This window comes from Sciurus carolinensis, chromosome 5, assembly GCF_902686445.1.
Source record: "Sciurus carolinensis chromosome 5, mSciCar1.2, whole genome shotgun sequence".
NCBI lineage: Eukaryota > Metazoa > Chordata > Mammalia > Rodentia > Sciuridae > Sciurus > Sciurus carolinensis.
In genome coordinates, this window is record NC_062217.1 from 95,025,087 (window position 1) to 95,048,130 (window position 23,044).

General features: G+C 38.5%; 1 protein-coding gene and 1 long non-coding RNA gene across 3 annotated transcripts in view; one reads left to right on the forward strand and one right to left on the reverse strand.

Annotated features, from left to right (window-relative positions):
- Sgms1 (sphingomyelin synthase 1) overlaps window positions 1-23,044 on the forward strand; it is a 318,450-nt gene that overhangs the window by 23,036 nt on the left and 272,370 nt on the right. For both annotated transcript variants that reach the window (XM_047552418.1, XM_047552417.1), the window contains exon 2: window positions 11,165-11,263. The gene's annotated coding sequence lies outside the window, so the exon portion shown is untranslated. The remainder of the gene's footprint in view (window positions 1-11,164; window positions 11,264-23,044) is intronic.
- LOC124984608 (uncharacterized) lies at window positions 241-22,566 on the reverse strand. The gene is made up of 3 exons (XR_007108714.1): window positions 22,464-22,566; window positions 21,891-22,031; window positions 241-505 (listed from the first exon to the last, which is right to left on the reverse strand). It is a non-coding gene; the product is annotated as an uncharacterized LOC124984608 (long non-coding RNA).

The window sequence follows — 23,044 nt, forward strand, 5'->3', positions numbered from 1 at the left end:
TGGTTATTAGCATACAAATGATACTCATCACTAGAGATTCCAAGTGTTTTAGGAGCTGCAAGCAGAGGCAGCGGCCAAATATATATATATATATATATTTGGTCAGAAGCATTGGTAAAAACAAAAATTAAAAAAAAAACACAAACACCTGGGACTTGTGACTGGCATCTGCAGTGGGGGGCAATCTTGTGGTACTGCAACCCTGAAGTGGTGGAATCTGATACCATCTTCAGTAGGTATTGTCACAGTTGCCTTGGGGGACACTCAGCTGATGCCTGGTGGAGAACCATCTGCTGTCAGAAGAATTGAATTGAGTAGTGTGTAAGAGCAGAAATTAATTTTTTTTCTCCCTCTTTATTCAGACCAGCCTCTTTCTGGCTGTGTGGCCACATTGTCTCTCGGAACTTTAGTTCTTATGGGAGTGACGCTCACTCTGACTATGAGAGGTTAAATTGCAGTTGAGTTCTTGTCCAGGCATCCCATTCACCTTCAGAGGGCCTCTTGTCTGTGGAAATTTGAAATTGGCAATTAAATGATGAGAACCTTTAGACATTTTGGTTAGTCACAAACATACAAAATGACTTTGTATACACGAGGTCATGCGTAAAGTAGCACAAGCACACAGCAAACCCACCCTAGCCACCAGCTCTACTTCTTCCAGTATCTTGTGAAAAAGCCCACCATCCTCTCAGTCATCCAGGCAGAACCACCGAGTCTCCCATAATTCCTCTTGCTCTTGTATCCTTCCTGTCAGCAAGGGAAGTCCATTACCCCTTCTTATCTCTGGCATTCACTCCTGTTCTCAAGCCTTATCACCTCCTGCCTGGATTTCTGCTGTAGCCATCTGCCTGCTGCCGTCTCTTTATTCTGTCCTCCTGACGGCAGTCATAGTCCCCTTTCTGAGCTGTGTGGGTGATCATGATAGTCCTCACTTAAAACGTGTCTGTGGTTCCCCCGGCTCATAAGGGGAAAGCCTCGGCATCTTAGTTGGACACAGGGTCTCTACTTCTTGTCCCTTGTCATGCCCTCTCATCCACCCTTCCTGTCCTTGTGGTGTCTTGCTGCCTGCCTTACATTCACTTAGGATGCTTCCCCCCTGCTTCACTGTTGTAGTTGATTCTCTTTCTCTAGACTTTTCTCTTTGTTGTTTTTATTTAGTTGTTTGAATGCTTAGCTGTTTCCAAGCAAACATGCTTGAGGACATGGCCTCTTTTGGTTAAAAAAAAAAAAAAAAAATTCTCTCTCTTAATTGAGGAAAGGGAGGAGGTACAGGAAAAGGGAGGAATGGTGGAATGGAATTAACCAAACTGCTATGTACATATACTAATATGCCACAGCGAATTTCACATTTATGTATATCTAATTTATGTAGCACTAATTTAAAAATAATGTACATAGAAGGAAGACCAGTGGAGTAGAGGAAGGGAAGAGTGGGAGGGAGAAGGGGAAGGAAAGGGGAAGTACTGGGGACTGAAGTGGAGCAAATTTCCTGCTTGTATGATTATGTCGAAATGAACCCCAATATTATGCATAACTATAATGCACTAATAAAGAAATGAAAAAAGAAAAGCCTCTCTCATTGTGCCTAGCCTGGTGTCTGACACATAGAAGGTTCTTGAAAAGATGAGTAGAATATAAATGGGTAAGAAACAACTCTTCTCCTGCAGCCAGGAGGACCGAAGCTGGGTAACAGACGCATCCTCCCTCACCACCTTCTATCTCCATCAATTCCAGCACCTGCTCAAAAGTGCAGCTGTAATGGAAGAGAAGCATATTTGGCTTGAAAGGGGCAGTTGGGATGTGATTAAAGTGTATTCAGCCTCCCCTCCCTCCCCTTGCTGAACAGCAGTAATAACACCTTCTATTTGCATTTGTATTCTCTAGAAGTGCTTCTGCAGACGTGATCTCATCTGGCTCGTGTGAACATCTAGCCTGAGTGGTAGATGAAGGATGAGTTTATCCCCATTTTATAGATGCAGAAAGGGATATAAAAAAAGGAGTTAAGAATCTGCCTGAAGTTAGTGAGTTGTTAGTGCTGGAAGAAACCAGATTCAAGCTGAAGTCTCCAGCTTTTTCTCCTCTTTCTTAACTAGCAGAATTAGGTTATACCAAATTGGTGTTTTCACATTTCATCATCCAAAGGGAAAATTTGCAAAAGCAGTGTGTTGCAAGAGGTTTTGTGTGTTAACTTTGCTTTTGGGTATTCCTTTTCAACTGTTAATTTCCTTAATCCTCCCTCCGTTGTGGTTAAGTGGTCTGTCTCCCTGGGTTCATTTGACTGGAATAGCTGAAGCCCATTAAATAGTGTTCTGAGACCCACTCTGGATAGAGATGAAGGGATTTATCACATTTCAGTTGGTTAACTTGGGAATATTACTAACTTCAAGCTATTTTCCTGCTTCACAAACTAATAAAGTGACAAGAAAAAAATCGCAGAACTGACATTGTGTGGTTGTATAGTTTCAGTTTGTTAACTACTTTGAAAATGACATGGCTTCTTCCATTCTAGAAGTTGGTTGTGGCATAAACTTATGTAGGAAAAGAAAATGGCGCACCAGCACTCAATGATGGTAATTTCCAGGAATTTCTGAATTTTGAAAATTGCAGCTTTTGAAGTGGCCTGTTGCATCCGGGAAACTATTTCTGCATGTTTTATTAAATTCTGTGCTCCTAACAGCAAAGATGAAGGCAGAGTGAGATTGAAAATGCCAGGGCAAAACCAATCAGGACACAGCCAAGATATTGAGATGCATGCACGTTTTGGATGATAGCCTTTTTGTTCCTTTTTTTTTTTGGCACTCAGTCAATCTCTTGAAAAATCTTGAAAATTTTGTTTATCAGTTCTCATTTTTCTTGACTCTTTCAGCATTTGATCCTTGAATTATTCCAAGGATCTTGCCTCCACCCCTGTGAAACCTCTCTTGGCTTCCAATGTACAGTGGAGGGGTGTTCTTAGTTGCTTATCTTTTCTCTGTCTTGGCTACTTCTGCCACCGTCATCTTACCATTCATACACATGAACACTTTTCACTTTATTTCATCCTCTTGGGCATTTTTGTGAAGATGTATTTTATTTTGTCCATACTGGGTATTTTTACTTATTTGTCCTGTTAGATTTCTACTTATTTGTCTTCTTACATTCAATAGCTTAAAACCAAATTGACCTTAGGCAGGAAAGGACTTTCACAATCATTTTCTTTGCTGCCTCTTTTTAGAGACGAAAAACTCAGGGAGATGATGTGCTTGCATAATTCACTCACTTGGTGAGTACCTGTCTGGAGTCTCTGTGACTGCTTCTTATACTGACTCCTGAGGGTCTCTTCTCCCATCATTGTTCCCTCTGTAAGGAGCTTCAGAGCTATTGGCCCTCATTTTTCACTCCTCCTCTGCATGTGTCAGATACCTAGTCATTCCATCAAGGCATACCAATTCTTGCCCAATTCTTTCTAAGTTTTAATTGCTATTTTTTAGTAATTAAAAAAATTTACCAATGATAAAATTCACTTTCAGAGGGGATATAGTTCTGTTTGGGCATATACTAATATAAAACTAATATACACCAGGGAATTTCACATTTATGTTTATTAGTTTGGGCAGCTGTAACAAGAATACCAGAGATTGGTTGGCTTAAAAAAATAGTTATTCGTTTCTCACAGTTCTGTAGGCTAGAAGTCTGAGATCAGGGTGCATGGTTGGTTTTGGGGAGGGTTTTCTTTCTGGTTCATGGACTGATATCTTCTTTTTAAAAAATTTTTTTTTTTATTGTAAACAAATGGGGTATAACTTGTTTCTCTGTACATGAAATAGAGGCATACCATTTGTGTAATCATACATTTAAATAGGGTAATGGTGTTTGATTCATTCTATTATGACTGATATCTTCTTATCTTCTCACATGACAGAGAGACAGAGAGAGAGAGGGATGGGGTGGAGAGAGGGAGGGAGAGAGATACTGATCATCTTCTGTCCTGTGTTTTCTTAAAGGGTACTAATCCCATCATGACCTAATGTCCCCATCTCCAAATATCACTACATTGAAGATTAGGGTTTCAACATACACATTTTAGACATTCAGTCTATAGCAAATTCTGTGACAGTCAGTCTGATGCTGTTTGTAGTGAAATCCTCTCTTTCCCTGAACTCCTGGCAACACTGATTTATACTCTGACTTGATAGTTTTGCCTTTTCCATAGCATGTAAGTAGGGTCATAGAGACTGTAACTTTCTTAGACTAACTTCTTTCACTTAGCATAACACATTTGAGATTCAGCCATGGTGCTGTGTGCTATCAGTGATTTGTCCTTTATTATTACTAAGTGGTATTCCACCATGTGGGCCTATCACAGTTTGCTTACCCTTTCATCCATTGCATTCTCACCAGTTAGGTGTGAGAGTCCTACTTGATCTGCAGCTTTGTCAGTATTTGATGTTGCTGGTTTTTAAAGTTTAACCATTGTGATAGGTATGCACTGGCATCTCACTGTGGTTTTGATTTGCATTTTCCCAATGATTAGCATGATTGTTTGCCATTTACGTATCCTCTGTTCATTATATTTGTCATGCTCGTTGTCATTATTTGACCCATCTGGGCATGTTTTTTGTATCAGCATGGTTGCCCACCTACCATAGCATATTCCAAAGGTCAAAGCACCAATCTAGGCACTTTTATACATAATCTCATTTTATCCCTACAAAATCCTAGGGAGATTAGTCATGGTTTTTCTTTTCATGGTAGAGAAATAGAGATCCCATGTACAAATGATACTTGAGTGCCTGCTATATTTTGTGGGCCAAGTACTAACTAGTTCTGTGACTTTGGGCAAGTCATTTAACCTCTGAGAGTCAATTTCCTTATCTGTTAAATAGAAATCTGTAATAAATATATACCTGAGTGAGGGTTTTTAAGAAAGAGTGCAGAAAGTGTGCTGAACAAAAGGCCTAAGCACATAGTGTATGCAACTGGGTTTCTCAATACCTGTTCTGAGGTATTTTCTGCCCCTCATAGTTTTCTCTTTCTGAAAAATTGCCCCTGATGAGCTTTTGCTTCACTCTGAATCAAATACCAGAGAGACATGATCCAGCCTTTCTCTTTTCATGTGTAACTCACTAATGGCTTACATCGGTTGATCAATAAAGGTGGGATTGGACCAGTTTTGCAAAGCAGACTTACAATGCTGTAGTCGTTGCTGCTCTCTCATTTCTCCCTTAGTGCAAAAAAGAATGGGTTACTATGATTTCTGGTTGCTAACCTGGGTGTTCTGTTCCTAAATGCACATTTCATACCTAATTATGGCAAAAGGCTACTTACTATTGAGTAACCTTATCTCTCACAGTAGTGGTACTTGTAGTGTTGCTGGAATTCTTTTTGTCATTTACTAGTCATTTAATCAAAATTTTTTTCTTTATTGGCCGGATAACTTGGGATGATTTCCAGGAAGCTGGAAATACTTTGAAAAGATGCTGCTATTTGAAATAAATGATTAAGATTTTCTAAACTCAATAGCAGAAAAGTTAAATGAGCCAAATGTTTTGGGTCCATTACAATTCTAATGTTTACATGAAAAAATGTCTGACTTTTACTGATATCATAAAGGGTTGATCTAGTTGACATGATTATTTCATTTAGGGAAGGGTAGAATGAGGAAGTCATAATATTAGTAAAAAAAAAATCACGATACAAGTATGGTCCTTTAAAATTTGTCAAATTGTTCATTATGAAATATGTGATATTTTGTATTTGGAAACAAGTTCTTAAAATCAGCTCTCTGCTTATTCCTGCTTGGTAGCTAGAGCATGTTTTCACTTAATCTTTCCATTGTTAAGCAGGCATCTGATGCCTTCTATGTGCCAGGTGTTTTTTATGTGTTTGTCTTTTTAATCCTCACAGCACCCCTTGGAAATGAAGGATATCCTCATTTTATAGATGGGAACATTGTGCTCTAGGGATTTGCCCATTGTAACCCCAGAAGGAAGTGCTGTTAAGCCCAGATCTCGTGATTCCTGTGCACTTTTCAGCTCCTACTCCGTCCCTTTGGGCTTAGGGTGGAGATGTGGCAGCCGCTGCTGCTGCTCAGTGGGAAGGCCAGCACACCTTCCCCAAGGACAGCCTCTGCTTCCTGCAGGGGTCTGTTTCCAGGGCCCAAAGTCAACACTTATGTCCCACTGCCCTGAGGTTAGGCAGTATCATTTTGTCTAGAAGTCCCACAAAGTTCCATTGTAGAATGAACATGAACTTTAGGGATGCATTTCAAGTGGTCTCCACCATTTAATTTTTACTGCTTATGTGATTTTAGCCAAATTTCTTAAACTCTCACAGCCTAAGTTTCTTCAACTGAAAAATGGGAATAATACATTCCTAATGGAGATATGGGGAGAATTAGAAAAAATATAATAGAACACTGACAAATTGCTTACCACGTTGTAGATGGTTAGTTTTTGAAGGCTGCTATTATTGTCATAATAACAGGACCTCTTGGGGGACTGAGAAGTTGCCCAGAGTAATGGTTAAGAATGTGGACTTGGCAATAAACAGCTTGGGTTCCAACCCTGGTATGGCATGTTTCAACTGTGTGATTATGCACAGATTCATTGCTTCTTCTGCCTTCTTATCTTCCATCTGCAGAATGGGTATAATAATAGTTCCTACCTCAAAAGGCTAAATGATTGTGAAGAAACAAATACTTGTTAAGTGGTTGAGTTGAAATGACTTCATTAGGTGCCTTTTTGTGCCACTATTATTTCTTTGATAGATGAGTTGCCTTGAAATTTACAACAGTTCTTTCCTTCCTGCCCAAGTTGACAGAATTTTTCATTATTTGTATTTAATGACAGTTGCTATCATATTTTTTTTTTAACTAAAAATACAGATTAAATTATCATAAAAATGACTATTGGTACCTAAGAAATTGGAATAACTTTAAATCTACAAAGGACATCTTTTTGTAAACAAAATACTGAAGAAGTTTTAATAGAATTACTACCAATAAAATCAGTTATAGTTAATAACAGTTTACTATATATAAATATAGTAAATAACAATTTCATCTTATAGTTAAAAAACTACAACCAGCTCTCTTAAAAAGAAGCAACCATTATTTCCTGGAGATGATCTATTCTCCTGCTTGATTCTTGAATTTGTCTGGGCTGCATGTGGATTCATTTTCTTTCCCTTCAAATGATAGCAGTAAGGTGGAATGATAGTATGTTAATCCACCAGGAAGAAAAAGAATCTGAATTTACCATAGGTCTAGAAATCAAATTTGATTTATACCTGTGGGCAGTGTGTGGTGTCAACTGGGTCTGTATTATTGTTCTGAAGTTGGTACTGATGTTCTGTGACTAATATGTTTCAGCTGCCTGGTTCACTGCTTTGGAGTGCTGTTTATTTGCAGTAGTGATACTGCAAAGAGGAAAAGCTTTCCCTTTTGTTGGTTGAAAGCTTGCCTTGTAATTAGTAAAACAAGCATGCCTCTTATTTGGAGAGAGACTGGAAAGGCGGCTAAAGAGTCAATTGTACACAACCACTTTGAAAAACAATTTGGCAATACTTGGAGGGGTTGAACATGTGCAATTCTAAGCCCAGCTCTCCTCTCCTAGGTATATACCCCATAGAAACTCTTGACTATGTGCACCAGGGAACAAGCACTAAAATATAAATGGCAGTATTATTCAGAATAATAAAAAATGGAAAAATTCATAGAGGATCCTCAGTGGTAGAAAAGAGCTAGAAATTGCAGGTATGTTTACATAAGGAGAACTAGTTGGTGGTGAAAAAAATGAATGCACTACAGCCACATGAGTCAACATGGGTGAATCTCAAGATCAAAATCATAAGGGAAGAGGCGAGTCTTAGAAGAATATAGGTTTCTAAGCCATATGTATAAATAACCCCAGTATGGACTTATTTTTTATTAGGTTTAAATTAAGCAAAACATAACAACATACTGAGAACACATATGTGGTAAAGCCCTACTGAGGAGCAAAAGAAGAGTTGACTCAAAATTTAGGCTAGTTGTGAATCTGGGTGGTGGTGTAGGGATGAAGAATGAGTAGGGGAAATGCAGTCAGGAGGGACACATGCTTGGCTTCCAAAAACAAACCAAAATCAAATGCTAACTGGATATTGGGTATTTATTCTATCATTTTTTATGCTGATGTGTTATATTAGTTATCATTGCATAACACATTACCTGGAGTCTTTGAAATGAAATAGTAAACATCCAGCACTTCACGAGTTTCTGTGTGTAGGTCAGGAATCAGGGAGAGCTTAGCCAGGTAGTCTGACTTTTGGTCTCTTAGGCTGTGGTCAGCCATAAGGCTCTGCCTCCAAGATGACTCACTCACCTGGCTGCTGCAGGGGGCTCAGTTTCTTGCTGGTTGTTGGGAAGACACCTCAGTTCTTTACCACCTTACCTGTCTGTTGAACTTCTTGACTGTCCTCATGTCACCGCACTCAACTTCTCTCCCAAGACTGAATGAGATGGACGCTGCAAAGTCTTTCAAACTAGCCTTTGAGGTCTCACTTCACCATTTCACAATATTGTAGTTTTTACACATGCCAGAGCTATTCAGCGTGAAAGGGGACTGGCTAGGTGAACCCCAGTGGGGTTAGGGAATCACTGAGGGCCATCTTGCAGGCTGGCTACAAGTTATGCACTTTAAAATACATTTCACAATAAAAGGTTTCAGAGATAAACAGAATTGGTAAGTTTGTTTTTTGATAGTAATGATACAGATATTCATTTAAATGAGAGTTATTGCCAGTAGTGAATGTGCCAGTAGGGAATTTGTAGAAGAAATGTCTGTGATATAAAACTGAGTACCGGAGTAGCATGAGCCTGTGTGACAAAAATATGCCTGTGGCAGGACAACGGGCAGGAGGGGTATGGGGAAACCTCAGTAATACTTGTACCAGGATATGTGATATAGAGATGGGATTTTGTGTGCCCAGACCTCATTTTGCCTGTTCCTACATCTGGTGAGACTGAGACAACTAATTTTTGAACAGAACTCTCCAGAGCAAGGACCATTGTGATACTCAAATCTCTGCTTTCTCCTAAGACTGTCTTTCTCCCAAAACTGTCTTTCATAAGAATGGAGGGTCCATCTTTCCCCACTTCTACAGCCAACCTGGAAATGATCTAAGCACGTGAGGATGGGTGTTTTAGCTTAATTCATGCAGCTACTGTGTTCTACTCCACAACATAAACTTGTTTTAATAGTAACAAATTTTAAATTATTTATTTGCATAACCTTCCTTCACCAAAAAAGATGATGTTTCTGAAAAGTGCTTCATGCATTTCCCCTTCATTTTGTGTAGTTGAAGGCATTAGCTGCTTTTGAGTATTCCTAGGGGTCCAGTGCCCCAGTTTGTGAGTCAGTGAATCACATTGTCTCTCCTTTTTGAATCCCAGTGTCTTTGGAACAGGTGTTTCAACCTTCAGGTAAGTGAGCAGCTGAATGAGGGTCTCTAGCTTTTTAATCACACTAATAAGCTGAGAACACATGATTGAAAACCTGGTGCAGAGGCTCCCTGACTGGTTTTCCTTAAGCTTTTGTCCCTTCTCCCTTGCACATGTTAAGCATAGATATACCTCCCAGACTTTGTGAGTGCAGAATTTTGATGATTAGCAGATAAAGTGCCTCTTCAGGCCATCATGGAGAGACACTGCATCCTCTCCTACAGTTTTGGTGCTGTTTTTATCTGTATTTGCGGGGCTGTTTTTGTGCTATTATATTGTACTGTATTTTGCATTTTATAAAAGTGAAAGTCCTCAACGGCAAGAGAGAACCGCCTGTGGTTATGGCAGAGATAAAAATCACCAGGGTGGGCTGGGGAGATAGCTCTGTTGGTAAAGTGCTTGGGTTCAATACCCAGCACCGCAAAAAAAAAAAAAAAAAAAAAAAAACCACCAGGGTTACGATGTGGTGCTTGTTTTTTCACTTCAGTTGGCCAATGGTGCTTTTTTGAGAAAGAAGGGAGAAAAATGAAGTGTGTACGGATATATAAAATGCCCAAATTACATTTAAGTTATTGTGTCTACAAAGTAAGTATGCTCACTATTAATAATTATCATAATTGGCAATGATTATAGTATTAGTGGTACTATTAAGATGATTATGAATATATACTCTTGGAGAATAAACTGTAGCCCCCACCCCCATCGCTCTCACGTGAAAGTGTTGTTTGGCCATTTGGTGCTGGGGTTGATTTTCACGTTGGTGGGGTGGAGACATCCTGTATAGTGAGACAGATCCTGAGCCTGGGTAAGCAGGAATTTCCTTTCTGTTCATACATTATCTCTGACACTGGGCTGCCTTTTCTGGATTGTGGGATCCTTAAACTCTGCGTAGGGCTGTGGGGAGGATTGAATGTACTAGATAGGACAGAAGCAGAAGGTGTGATGGTGGCAGTTTGATTACAAATTTCAGGCCAGGATGCCTCCTCGCTTTAGAGCATGTGCTTGAGTGTAGTGTGTGCTGGATCTGAACACCTTTGTCTGAAAGGATTTGAGGAGGTTTAGCAATTCTGTATGGTTCTAAGAGGGTTAGAGGGGTGCCTTCTAAGTATGGTCTCAAATCCAAAATCAGAGGGAAGCTCAGGTCCTTACTGCTCCAGTTTTGTTTTAGAGAATGTTTGGGCTGTGTCAATTCCCTGAAGTTGTATGAATTAGAAGAATTCTTTGAGGCAAACTTGCAACTCTAACCTATGGAAGACCTGAAATATGGCATGATGACTAAAGTCAGTAATATGTTTGATATTTGCTAAGAGAGATCTCAAGTGTACTTACCACAAAAAAATGGATGTGTTAATTAGCTTTATTATGGCATTTCACAGTGAATATATATATATATATTCATCACATTGTATACCCTAAATATATGCAACTTTTATTTATCAATCATGTTGTAATAAATGCAAGAAAAGAGAAGTTACTGAGGGATTCCTTTGTTCTAGAATTTCCTAGAATGGGTGTGGCTAATTTCTTACATTTAATATATGGTCAGTTTTTTTCTCTTTTCACTTCTCTCCCTGTTTTAAAAAAAGTCACAGCAGTATTTTAATCTAGATACTTGCTGTGCTGTGTATTGAGTACATTTTACGAACTGAAATAGCACTAATTTAATAAAAATCCTTGATGATAGCATGTTGTTTTTTCTTGCAGGGTGAAGAAGGCAGCATGAGTGACCCCTGAATGTGCATTTGGGCATATTTAGCCATTTGGTTTTGATTAGGAGAAAGAAGACAGCCATCCACATGAAAGGTGAGTAAAGATTTGTATGCAGCTTTTTACTATTAGATTTTCAAACATACTGAAGAATTAAAAGAATGTACAGTGAGTTCCTGTGTACCTACTACCTAGATTTAATGGTTGTTAGTGTTGTTACTACCTTTTCTGTGTTGTGTGTGTGTGTGTGTGTGTGTGTGTTGTGTGTAGGTTTTATACTTTTTTTTTTTCTGAAACATGTGAAAGTAAGTTGCGGATGTATGAATTTCTCCTAAATTCATGGGGCCACAGTTCCTGAAATATATGATAGTCTCCCTTGAGAGACATTGAGGACATTCATAAATTATGTGATACAGAATTATTTAATTAAATAGCTTCTAGTAAATATTCTAACTTTGAGTTATATTCCCTTCATAGTTGATAAAAATAAAGTCAGATTAAAACAATTTAAACAGACTTAGTTAATGGACAGATAAGCTATAGGAATTTGTTTGATATAAGAAACATATGAATATGAAGGTATGGAATTGTCCTGTCTGAGAGAGTAGGATTCTATACTTTCTTCATTCCCTATAATCTGTCTATGGATGATGTTTTATGGTTGGGTCAGTGGATTTAGTCATCACCTTTACCCCCTGTTCTGATCAGAATTCTTAAGTACACCAGTCTCTGTGATCTAATGTGAGCAAAGTTCTTAACTGATTTTTTTTTAAAAAATTAAACTTGTAGGGAATGTGAGGAAATTATAAGTGGTAATATGAAATTGAGATTAATATAGTCAAACCAACATTAGAGTAAAAGTGACCTAGCTTCGTAACTTGACTACCTGAATTGAAATTTTATATAAAATCTAAAAGATGTGTTCTGCAGTGATTGTAGTTGTATACATTATAGTGAATTACATGATCAGTTAGTTGTGATTCTTGCAGGGTGGCTGTTGACAGTTGTATATTCCAATCTCAGTGATAATTTACTTATGATACCTCTTTAAAGTAGTCCCTGTGTGTTAAAACATTTTTTTGTTTCTATTTTTGAAGCATTTCTTTATAGATATTTAGTAACTGAAGTTGTCCATCTTGAGTCTTTTAAAAAGAAGTCTGAGTCTTACAAAGAAGTCTAAGTGAAACATTTAGTGTAACAGTGCTGTCTTCTACTGTTATTTTTTATTTTAAATAAAAGATTAGTGATATCAATAAAGGTTATTCAAAAGAAACATTCAGAAGGAGTTGTGTCTGGTATCATAGGTAGCTTGGAATGATCTAGATTGCTTTCTCAGTCTTTGACCTCAGTATGCTTATGCTTTGAAAAGATGAGAAGTGAGTAGGGCTCCACATGAAGCAAAAGGATGAATGAACGGAAGGTTTATGGAGTCCAGTCTGGCCTGGACCATTTACATATGGGATATTTAAAAAAACAAACAAACTTTTTGTTGAAGTAGAACATACCTATTGAAAATACACAGAATTACATAGCTCAATATCATTTCACAAATTGAACATACCTATGTGACCAGCATCCAGATTAAGAACATTACTGACAAAACATCATACTCCTAGATACTACCCTCCTTCCTCCAAGAAAAATTACTGCTCTAACTTCTAGCAGGATACATTAGTTTTGCCTATGTTTCTTTCGTGTGTGTGTGTGTGTGTGTGTGTGTGTGTAATACGTATTGCAAGTTGTACTTCTTTGTGTCTGGCTTTTTAAATTCAATAGTGTATTAAAGAATTAAAGAGTTTCTTCCTTATTATTGCATAGTTTTGGATCATTCATTTTCATTGCTATAGAGTATTCTATTGTGTGAGAATAGTATAGTTTGTTTATTCTGCTAGGTATGGGTAAGTTTTGGGGGTGTACCCATCTGGGGCACCCTCTAGCAGAAATGGGGATTAAACAAGATTTTGTTCTTACTGTGGTTACAGTGGAGGCCATCTTGGGTTGCCCAACCTCTGCCCAGCATCTGTTGGTATTGAAGGAGATGTTCTGCTGTCTGATAAGAGAGCAAGACACATGTCCAAGCGACATGTGTGGTTCCTTCAGTCCTATCATGACTTCTGCTGCTCTTGCTGTGACTCACCATGTCCGTTTTCACTTTGTTCCCTGCTGGCACTAGTCTTCTGTATTCTTCTCTGCCATTCTTACTTTCTGTAACTCCTCTCGAGAGACTGTGCAGTCAAGGAATATTTAAAGCTCATTAGGCATTGATGTTTGATGTTAGAAAAGGGGCCAAGAGTATAAGGTTGTGGGCTTGCACTTGAGGAGCCCATGTTGTGGTGGTTGTGGCTTCACAGTTATAGGCATGGACCACACCCCTGGAAACCAGTTGTGCTGTAGAATTCAGGGATATAAATTCACAGGCTTATGTGGGCCCTGGCTGGTAACAGAACTAAGATTAGCAGAGAGTAATGGGCAGCTGTGGAATTTGGGTATGTGTTCCCTGGCCAAATTTTGACCAAGAAAACATATCTGGCAGAATTTAGTGAGTCTATCAATTTCTGATCTTTAGAGAATAAAGGGTTCATTTTAAGAAAGTGTTTCCCATGAGATTTGGATGTTTCTATGGTCAAATTCTGTTTTTGTTTTTTTTTTAAAATAAGGTCTTATTCAAACATAATTGTGCTCATTTGTTTATATATCATGCTATAACAGTAGAGTTGAATAGTTGTGAGAGACCAGGATCAAGTTGTGGCAACAATGACCATATGGCCCATAAAGCCTAAAATATTTACCTTCTGGCCCTTTACAAAAAAGTTTGCCAGCTCCTGCTTTACTTCATGAAAGCAAGAACATAGTAATCATAACCTCTATAGGCACGTAATAATCTGAATCCATTATATTTATGTTAATGCCTTTATTCATTTGTTCATTTATCTATTTATATATCTACCCATTCAACAGATATTCAGAGTGTCTATTGAATTTTATACATAAAATGGTGATAACTAGATAAACTTCTTACCCTTATGAAATTTATATAAAAATTTTGACTCCCATGAATTTGAAGTTCCATTCTAGGAATGTGTTTTCTATTAATCAAAACAAAAGAATATATGGAACTAGAAGTACCAGATCCTCAATTTTAAACTAATGTCAGCTGTCTTCATTAGTTTTATAAATTTGAAAACACTTATTTCAGATAATCAGTAATGAGTAGTGTTACATACATACCTACTATTACAGGTTTGAGGGTCTTGATTATTTATATGTGATAACCCTGACCTGTCTGAGCAGACTTGTATGAAGAGCATTTGAAGTGCTTATCCAAAGCAAGCCAAGTAGACCTCTAATTGTATGCTACTTTAATGATAAATAATAACCTCATCAGAAAGAAGAATAAACCAAGAAAATAAAGTTTGGAATGTACTGTAACAAATTTATCTCTATTGGAAGGCTTTTCTGTTTGTGTACTCAAGGTCATAAAAGATTGTTTCTGTGTAAGCAAAATCTACAGGAGGCATTGTAATGAACACAGAAAATATAGAAATATTTGTTACATTTTTCTAAGGAATGTGCTTTTAACATCTTTTTAACCCGTTTAGCATTTTCATATGTGCTCATATATGTTCGTTGGGGGACACTTACCTTTGGGTGACTGCCTATACCCCACCCCAAGACTGTCCTCAGACCACCCAAAGGAAATAGTTAAATCATATCAGCGAGCCATCATAAGCATGAAGGCTGCATGGCCTTTCAGCCCAAGAGGTCTTTTAGGAAATGAGGTCAGACATTTACTTGGATGTTGTAGTTGTAATTCTTTAGCTATATGTAATAATTCAAAGGTGTAAAAATGCGTGAAACCCAGTAACCTTTACACATCACCTTAGGGGCTGTTAGATATCAAATGGAATGCTATTTGCCACCGTTTGAGGCAGTGATCTGTATGAGGGTGCTTTCCTCTGAAGTCTTAGACTCCTGAAGGAACCATAGAGAGGGATTGTTAGCTGGTACAGTGAGTAGTTCAATGATTAAAACTCCAAACTTGTTTGTTTTGTAGCTGAATTTTGATAAAGTTTAGATATAGTTTATCTGCTTTAGGAAGAAGAAATGATTTATATCTTCTGTGGTTTGGATAAAGTTTGTTCCTAAAAGATTCACATGCTGGAAACTTGGTCCTTAGTGTGACAGATGAGGTTGAGACGTGGTGGGACTTTTAAGAGGTGGGGCCTGGTTAGGTCAGTTGGGGTGTCACCCTCGGAAAGGACTGATGTAGTTCTTAAGGGACCCTGGTTGATTCCCTTGAGAATGCGCTATTGTAAGAGAGCTTGGCATCTTTGCTGAATCCCTCTCCTGCGTACACTCCTCATCTCTGTTACATGTGCCTTGCCTTTGTGATGCCATCCTCTGTGAGGCCCTTGCCATGGGTGGGCAGATATCAGTGCTATGCTCTTGAACCTCCAGACTCTTTTTCTTTACCACTCAGTGTCAGGTATTCTGTTATAGTAATGACAAATGGACTAATACAGTATCCATTCATATCTTCTTATAGTTAAAGTATTATAAAAATTCAATCCCATTTTTCATTTTAGTAATTTTTTCTTTTTTCTTTTGTTTTTCTTTTTTGCTTGGGGTGCTAGAAATCAAACTCAGGGCTTGAGTTTGCTAGGCAAGCACTCCACTGCAAACCTCATCTCTAACCCCATTTTAGTAATTCTTTATAATGGTTTTGGTTTAGAGGCGAGACCATAATTGAAAAGACCAAAATAAAATAAATATCACAGTTACTTTACCTTACAAAGCTGGAAACTGCTTTACCCTTTGGTTAAAAATAAAGTTTTCTGAAACAAATCTAATGATGGACCAGATCACTTATCCTGTGGTATTAGAGAATGTGTTGTCTGTAATATGGAGTTATCTTGTCTTGATTTGTCAAAGCCATGTAATTGAAATTTGCTTTATCAGTCTTTTAAGTTTTATTTTCAGGAAGTGCAGATACATATAGCTTGATAGAACAAAATATGTTTTAGAAAGAGATCAGGATGATTCTCTTGGTTGCAAATGACAGAAAACTCAGTTCATACTATCTTTAGTGAAAAAACTTATTGGCACAGGTAATTGAAAGTCTAGGGATGGATCTGCCTTCAGGAGGGGCTTGCCTGGGACTGTAACTGATGTCATGAGAATCTGACTTAACTATGTGATCATGGACTACAAATGAAAACCTCTAGCAGCTTTAGGTCCACATCAATTGGTCATCCAAGATACCACATTTCTGGATATAATTTGCCACGCACCTAGTGCTGGATCAGTCACTGTGCCTTTGACCTGTTCTGATTGGATTGCCTGGGTCATGCTTTATCTTTAGAGCCTGAGGTCAGCACATTTTAGCTGGAGAGGTAGTCTAGTTTGATGGACAGTGGGGAATGGTTCCCTCCAGAGGTAAATCCAGGTAGTTAGCAGGAGGGTACTGAAAGGTAGAATAATTATTGTAACAATTATTGTTAATGTACCTTTTTATGGTTTGTAAAGCACTTTCAGATATCTTCTTGATTTGACCTGAAAGATTTATTAGGGAAGAAGAATAAAGAAGTGATAAAGAACGTGGATTCTGGGATCAGACTGGGTTCCACTATTAGTGGTATGAGCTTTTGACTAATTACTTAACCTCTCTGTGCCCCAGTTTTTTCAACTGTGCAATGGGGATAAAGATATTTACCTTAGAGGTTCTGGGAAAGATCAACTTAATGGATATTTGTGGGGCACTTAGGATAGTGCCTCATGCATACTAATCTCTGTCTTCCTTTTTATTGTGGTTGACCTTTAAAACAGCCTTGCCAGCAGAGGAGTGAGTGTACTGACCTCTCTACATTGACAGTTGAGTCATGCAGGCTATAAGGGTCAACACTGTCAGGTCCTGACTTCTTCCCGACCCCATACTTACCTCTGTGTTATGACAGTGGGGCATTTGGGTTAATAATGTCAAGGAATCAGAGATGAAAAAAACCACAGAAAGTAGACCTGCTTCATGAAAGTACCTAAATACACATATATTCTACCAGTAACTTGATCTTTGGCTTCCCATGTGAAGAGTGCCACCTGGAATATGTAGGGGAACATTATTAGGTCAAAATTCACACTGCCATTATTCCACCCTCATGGAAATATGCTTGGGTGGGACATTCAGGCATATCTAGGTTGGTACTCACTCGGGAAATGTTTGCTGGCTTAATCACATTCAGTATTCTGAGCTTTAGAAAACAAAGATTCTTGTGGTGGGAGGTGATTTGAACCTGTCAGTGTGGTGGGAGGATGTTCACTGACTCAGAGGTTTGGACCATTGCACAAGTCTGTTGTCAAGGCCTTTAGCCAGTTCTGTCTAGGAGTAGTTACTACTGTCTTTATTAAGAGTATTTTCCTACTGGATATGGTGCTGCATTCCTGTAATTCTAGTGACTTGGGAAGCTAAGGCAGGAGGATCACAAGTTTGAGTTCAGCTGGATAACTTAGTGAGACCCTGTCTCAGGCTTGGGTAGTAGCTCAGTGGTAGAACTCTTCTGGGTTGAATCTGCATCTTAACGAAGGAAACTTGGGACTCAGATGTTTATATGACCCAGATATCAAGGAGGGTCATGTTGCTTTCTGAGGACTATGATAATAATTTCTTTGTATTTGCTGTGGACTTAAGATATTGGTAGCTTAAAGTGTCAGTGTGAGTAATTCATGATGCACCCCCAAAATGTAGCTATAAAAGCAAGGAAAAAATTAGCAGAAAACACAAATTTGGCTCTCCCTACAGTCCTTTTCAGGAAAAATGGGGCTATTTAGTATTCACAAAACTTGCTTCACGTCTGGACCCACCCGCTTCATTACATGACAAACTGCCCTGCAGATGCAGTTGCCTCCCCCAGTGCAACTGTGCTCTAGCTGTGGGAGCTGCTCAGATATTTCTTGAATGAATAAACTTATCTGAACTATGCCTTTGCCTTCATTTTCAGTTTCTTTTGACAAGGACTTGTTTGCCACGTGGATGTCTGAGAATTTCAGCTATTTTTTGTCTGAACACACCACATTGTTTTTATTGACTCTTTAAATGAAGGTGGTAATGTTTGAGTATTGATTGTATTAGCTGGTTTTACAATGATGTTTACATTCCAAATAACAGCACCTACTCAGAGAGTAAAGGGATTAGCTACTAATTCTGTAGTAAGACCCTAAATTTGCCAAATGCAGGTGGGAATCATAATAGATTCTTAGATTTAATTCTGCTTACTTTGTTCTTAACTCTTCTGGAGCCTTTTGCCTTACTGAGTAGTCTGGGATTGAACATTAAGTTTCTTCTTTGCCTTTAACTGACCCCATTTTATTGTGAAGAAAACAGGGTCAACCTTATTTTCTGTAATGTCAGCAACAAGAGTGAGAACATTATTCCTTATGTGATGGACACCACCTTATGTTCTTTTGTTGGTTATCCTATTTAATTTTATCAACGACTTTGTAGTCCTTATTCTACAGATGAGGAAATGGAGGCATAGCCAGAATATGGCTAAGTAGTGACAGGTCTTAGCAGTGACATGCCCTCTACTGCTAACTGGGCAGGGCTCTCAGACTGGCTGAACACTAGAATCACCCTGAGGTGTTTTAAAGCACTCCAAGTCCATTCATAGCTCTTACCCCAACCCTGTACATTTTTACTTGGTCTAGGGGGTGAAGTTCCTGTGCATTCAGAATTGAGAACCATTGAATAACCATGGTTTTCAAAATTGCTTCCCAGGATGGTAGCATTGGTATCACCTGGTAAACAGAAAATTCTTAGGCTCTATCCAGATGGCCCAAGTTGAAACTGGGGGTGGGACTAAAAAACAACTTAAAATTTACCATCAGTAGTGTTATGTCTATTCACATAGATCTTAGAATTTTTTCATTTTGCAAATCTGAGACTCTATACTCATTAAACAACTCTTTCTTCCCTCCCCCAACCTCTGTTGACCACTATTCTACTTTTTTTTCATGAATGTGACTATTTTAGATAACTTATTTAAATGGAAGATCATGTGATTTGTATGTACTCTCAAGTTTGAGAACCACTGAATTCCAAACTTGATTTGACTCATTTCTCTCTAGATTCCTACCCACATTTTAATATCAGCCATTGGCAGCCTCAGACTCACCTTGTGCATGCCATGTCTTTCTAGTCCTACCTCTGCCACCTTGTTGTTCTGTGTCATGTTCATTGGTTGCTTAACTTCCCTGAGGTGGTCTCGTCTGTGTAAAGTGTGTAACATAACTGGTAGAGTTGTGCTAAGTTTGAATGATTAGACATGTTTTAAGTATTTTGTTAAGTTATCCAGGTGGTAGAACAGAGAATGATTGTAGGACTGGGGATATAGTTCAGTGGTAGATGCTTCCCTAGCATGCATGTGTTTTAGTCAGCATTGCATCACTGTGGCCAAAATACCTGACATGAACAACTTAGAGGAGGTAGAATTTATTTGGGGATTGCGACTTTGGAGGTCTCTGTCCATAGATGACTGACTATTGCTCTGAGCCAAAGGTAAAGGAGAACATCATGGTGGAAGGGTGTGGAAGAGGAAAACAACTGCTCTGTTCATAGCAGGGACAGGAGAGAGAGAGAGAGAGAGAGAGAGAGAGAGAGAGAGAGAGAGAGAGAGAGAGAGAGAGAGAGAGAGAGAGAGAAGAAGAAGAAGAAGAAGAAGAAGGAGGAGGAGGAGGAGGAGGAGGAGGAGGAGGAGGAGGAGGGGGAGGAGGGGAGGGGGAGGGGAGGGGAGGGGAGGGGAAAGGAGGGGAGGGGGAGAGGGAGAGGAGAGGGAGAGGAGATAAGAACGCACATGTGCATATGTGCATGCCCTTAGTGACCTATCTCCTCCAGCTGTATCCCACCTGCCTACAGTTACCACCAAGTTAGTCCATTTAAACTAGGATGGAGTGATTAGTTTACAGCTCTCACAATCTAATCATTTCACCTCTGAATATTCCCACATGAACAGGAGCATTTGGGGGACACTTCATATTAAACCATAACAGTGAGATCCTGTGTTTGATTTCCAGCACTGAAAGAAAAAAAGTGTGGATCACAATATTCATTTTTTAAAATTTAGATTTTTTAAAAAGGTTATGCAGTTCTACAAGGCTGTTTATGAAAAATGTTAATCTGTTTCTGCTATTCACCAGCCCATTTCTTATCTAGTGTTTACCTTACACTGTATAAATAGGATGCACAGATGTGCTATATATCTTAACTGTCCCGTACATACATTTAGTTTTCCTTGGATTTAATAATTATGTTGTTTTAAAAATTTACGTTTTCCCTGCAGGGATCACTATTGAACCACAAGCAGCCTTCCATATGAATTTCCTCTCAATGCCCTGACCCAAATAGATGTTTTCAGTTTTAACTTGAAGAATTCTCACCTAGAGCCTTGCTCTGTAGGCTTGCTGGGCACCACATCTCAGGAATTTCTTTAGTACCATGCTGAGGATTTCTTTTATCTTGCTTTTGTATTGGTTTCTGTCTTTCCCTCACCCCTTATTCTCAATTTTCTTGTTTTACTCACTTTGACAGAGCACACCTTTTGGAAGCTTCCTAACAAATTGCAAATGGGAGTTAAGACTTTTGAGTTTTTACATACGTGAGAATGTCATTCATATTAGTTTATTGTCTGGCTGGGTGTGGAATTCTAAATTGGAAATCACCAAGCTGCAGAATAAAGAAGGCATTGCAAATTTTTCTACCATTTGTCTGTCTAGTGTTGATGGTGTGAAGGCCCAAACCTACTAGATTCTTGGTCCTTTGTAGGTGTCTTCTTTTTCTCATCTTTTTCTTGGGTTCATAATTCTTTTAATCATCAGTTCTGAGATTTCACAATAATATTCTTTGGTAAGGGTCTACTTTCATTTCTTGTGCTGAGATCCAAATAGGCATTTTCAATCTGAAAACTCACATTTTTTATTTTTAGAAATTTTTCGAAAGTACAGTAGTATTTCATTATTCATTTCCTCCCTTTTTCTTTTCTGTTATTTTCTGGAATTCCTGTTAGGTGTTGAGTTATCTCTTGATTAGACATCTTTCATTTTGTTTTCCATCTCTCCTTATAAGCTACTTTCTTAGAGTATTTTTGAAGTTTATCTTACAACCCTTCTATTAAATTTTTCATGTTTGATACCATGTTTTTCATTTCTGACACTTTTCTGTTGTTTGCTTTTATTTTGCAGAATTCTATTATTTCATGCCAGTATTTTTTCTTAGCTCTCTAAGGAGATTAATATTTTTCTTTTTGAAACTTTCTTTTCTGCTTACTTTTAATTCTGCCAGGTTGTTTTCCCCCCTTATTTCTGTCTTTTGTGTTAGACATTTTCTTGCTGTGTCTGAAGATCCTTAAGCGTTCATGATGAAAAAAACAGGGCTTCACTGACTGGAAGATTTGGCTTATTTGGGTCTGTTATCAGTTGCCATCCTCCATCTGATTTCCAGTTTTAAAAAGTTGAACATTTTAATACTTACTCTTGTTATCTTTGTCCTGTGAATGCCTTTAAAAAGAAATAATTGTTGTGTTGATGTTTTAAGAGGAAGAGGAACTAAATGTGTGTGTTATTTGACTTGAAGTTAATATGAATCAATATGAAGGTCTGAAAAAAACAAACCAATGAACCCCAGACACACAAAATCCAGGTCAGGATTTGTAGCTGCAGCATTTGGTCAGACACATACCTGCAGTGGTGAGCATTAGCTTGTGTTCTTTTATTTTAAGGCTTGATATATATTTAGATGGTCTCAGCAGAGATCTTGGCTTTCTTGTGAACTCCGCAGCGGCTGCCTCTTTTTCTCAGCTGAAGGCTTTTATTTCAGGTGCTAAAGTACCAATAAATTTATAAATAATAATTGGGCCTTGTGATAACAAATACTAAAAACAATCCTTATTGATGTTTCTAAAAGGTATTTTCTGACAGTTAAGCATATAATCCTTAGATTAAAATGCAGCTGACACATTAAGCCTTCTTACATAAAGAGCCAAACAATAGACTTTAATGCTGTTTGTCCTTGACCACCCACAAAAAGGACATTCCTGCAAGCCAAAGAGCTTGGATATAAATGAGGCATGGGGGAGTGGGACTGAATTTGTGAGTTTGATCCTTAGTAAATGCTTCGACAAAGCATTTTAAACTCAGACCGTCAGAGAGTAGGTAAAAAACTATTATTAGCCTTAATTCTGATAGCAGGTCACTGGAAAAATTAAGCCGCTTCAGGAGGGCAGAGTGGTTCTTTTAGTGTAGGCTTACTGACCTTGGATTATTTCATGATCTGCCCCTTGTACTGCTCAATTCAGTTGCTTCCATTCCTCACTGCATGTTGGAAAGATCCTCTCTCAGTATCCATGCTTCCTTCCAGCTCACCAGAGGGCAGCCCGTCAGAGGAATGCTTTGGCCACAGTATGGTAACCAAGATGGTCGTTACTGGCCCTGGCATTGATTAGATAACAGAAGTCCTCTTCAACACCTTGCAGCTCTGCAGAGGAGCAGCTCTTTAATAGCTGTGACTTCACCACTAGGAAAGGAAAACCTCTGTTTCCATGCTGATGGCTGTGGAAGCTTGCCTCAGGTGCTTCCCTAACAGGGCTGTGTGCAGAGAAACTGCTTTCCACTTAAAAACACAGACCTGTTCCTACTCTAAACTCGTTGGAAAATCAGACTCATAGGTTTCCTACTTTTAGAAAGTCACTTACTCTTGTTTATTGAAGCCACCAACAGTCTAGCAATAATTTTTGTTATTGTCTTAAGGTTGAGTTATAATTGAGAGGAAGCACAATGATATAAAGATGTCTGGTTGTAAAATCATGAATTGCTGCATGTTAGGAAAGGGACCCT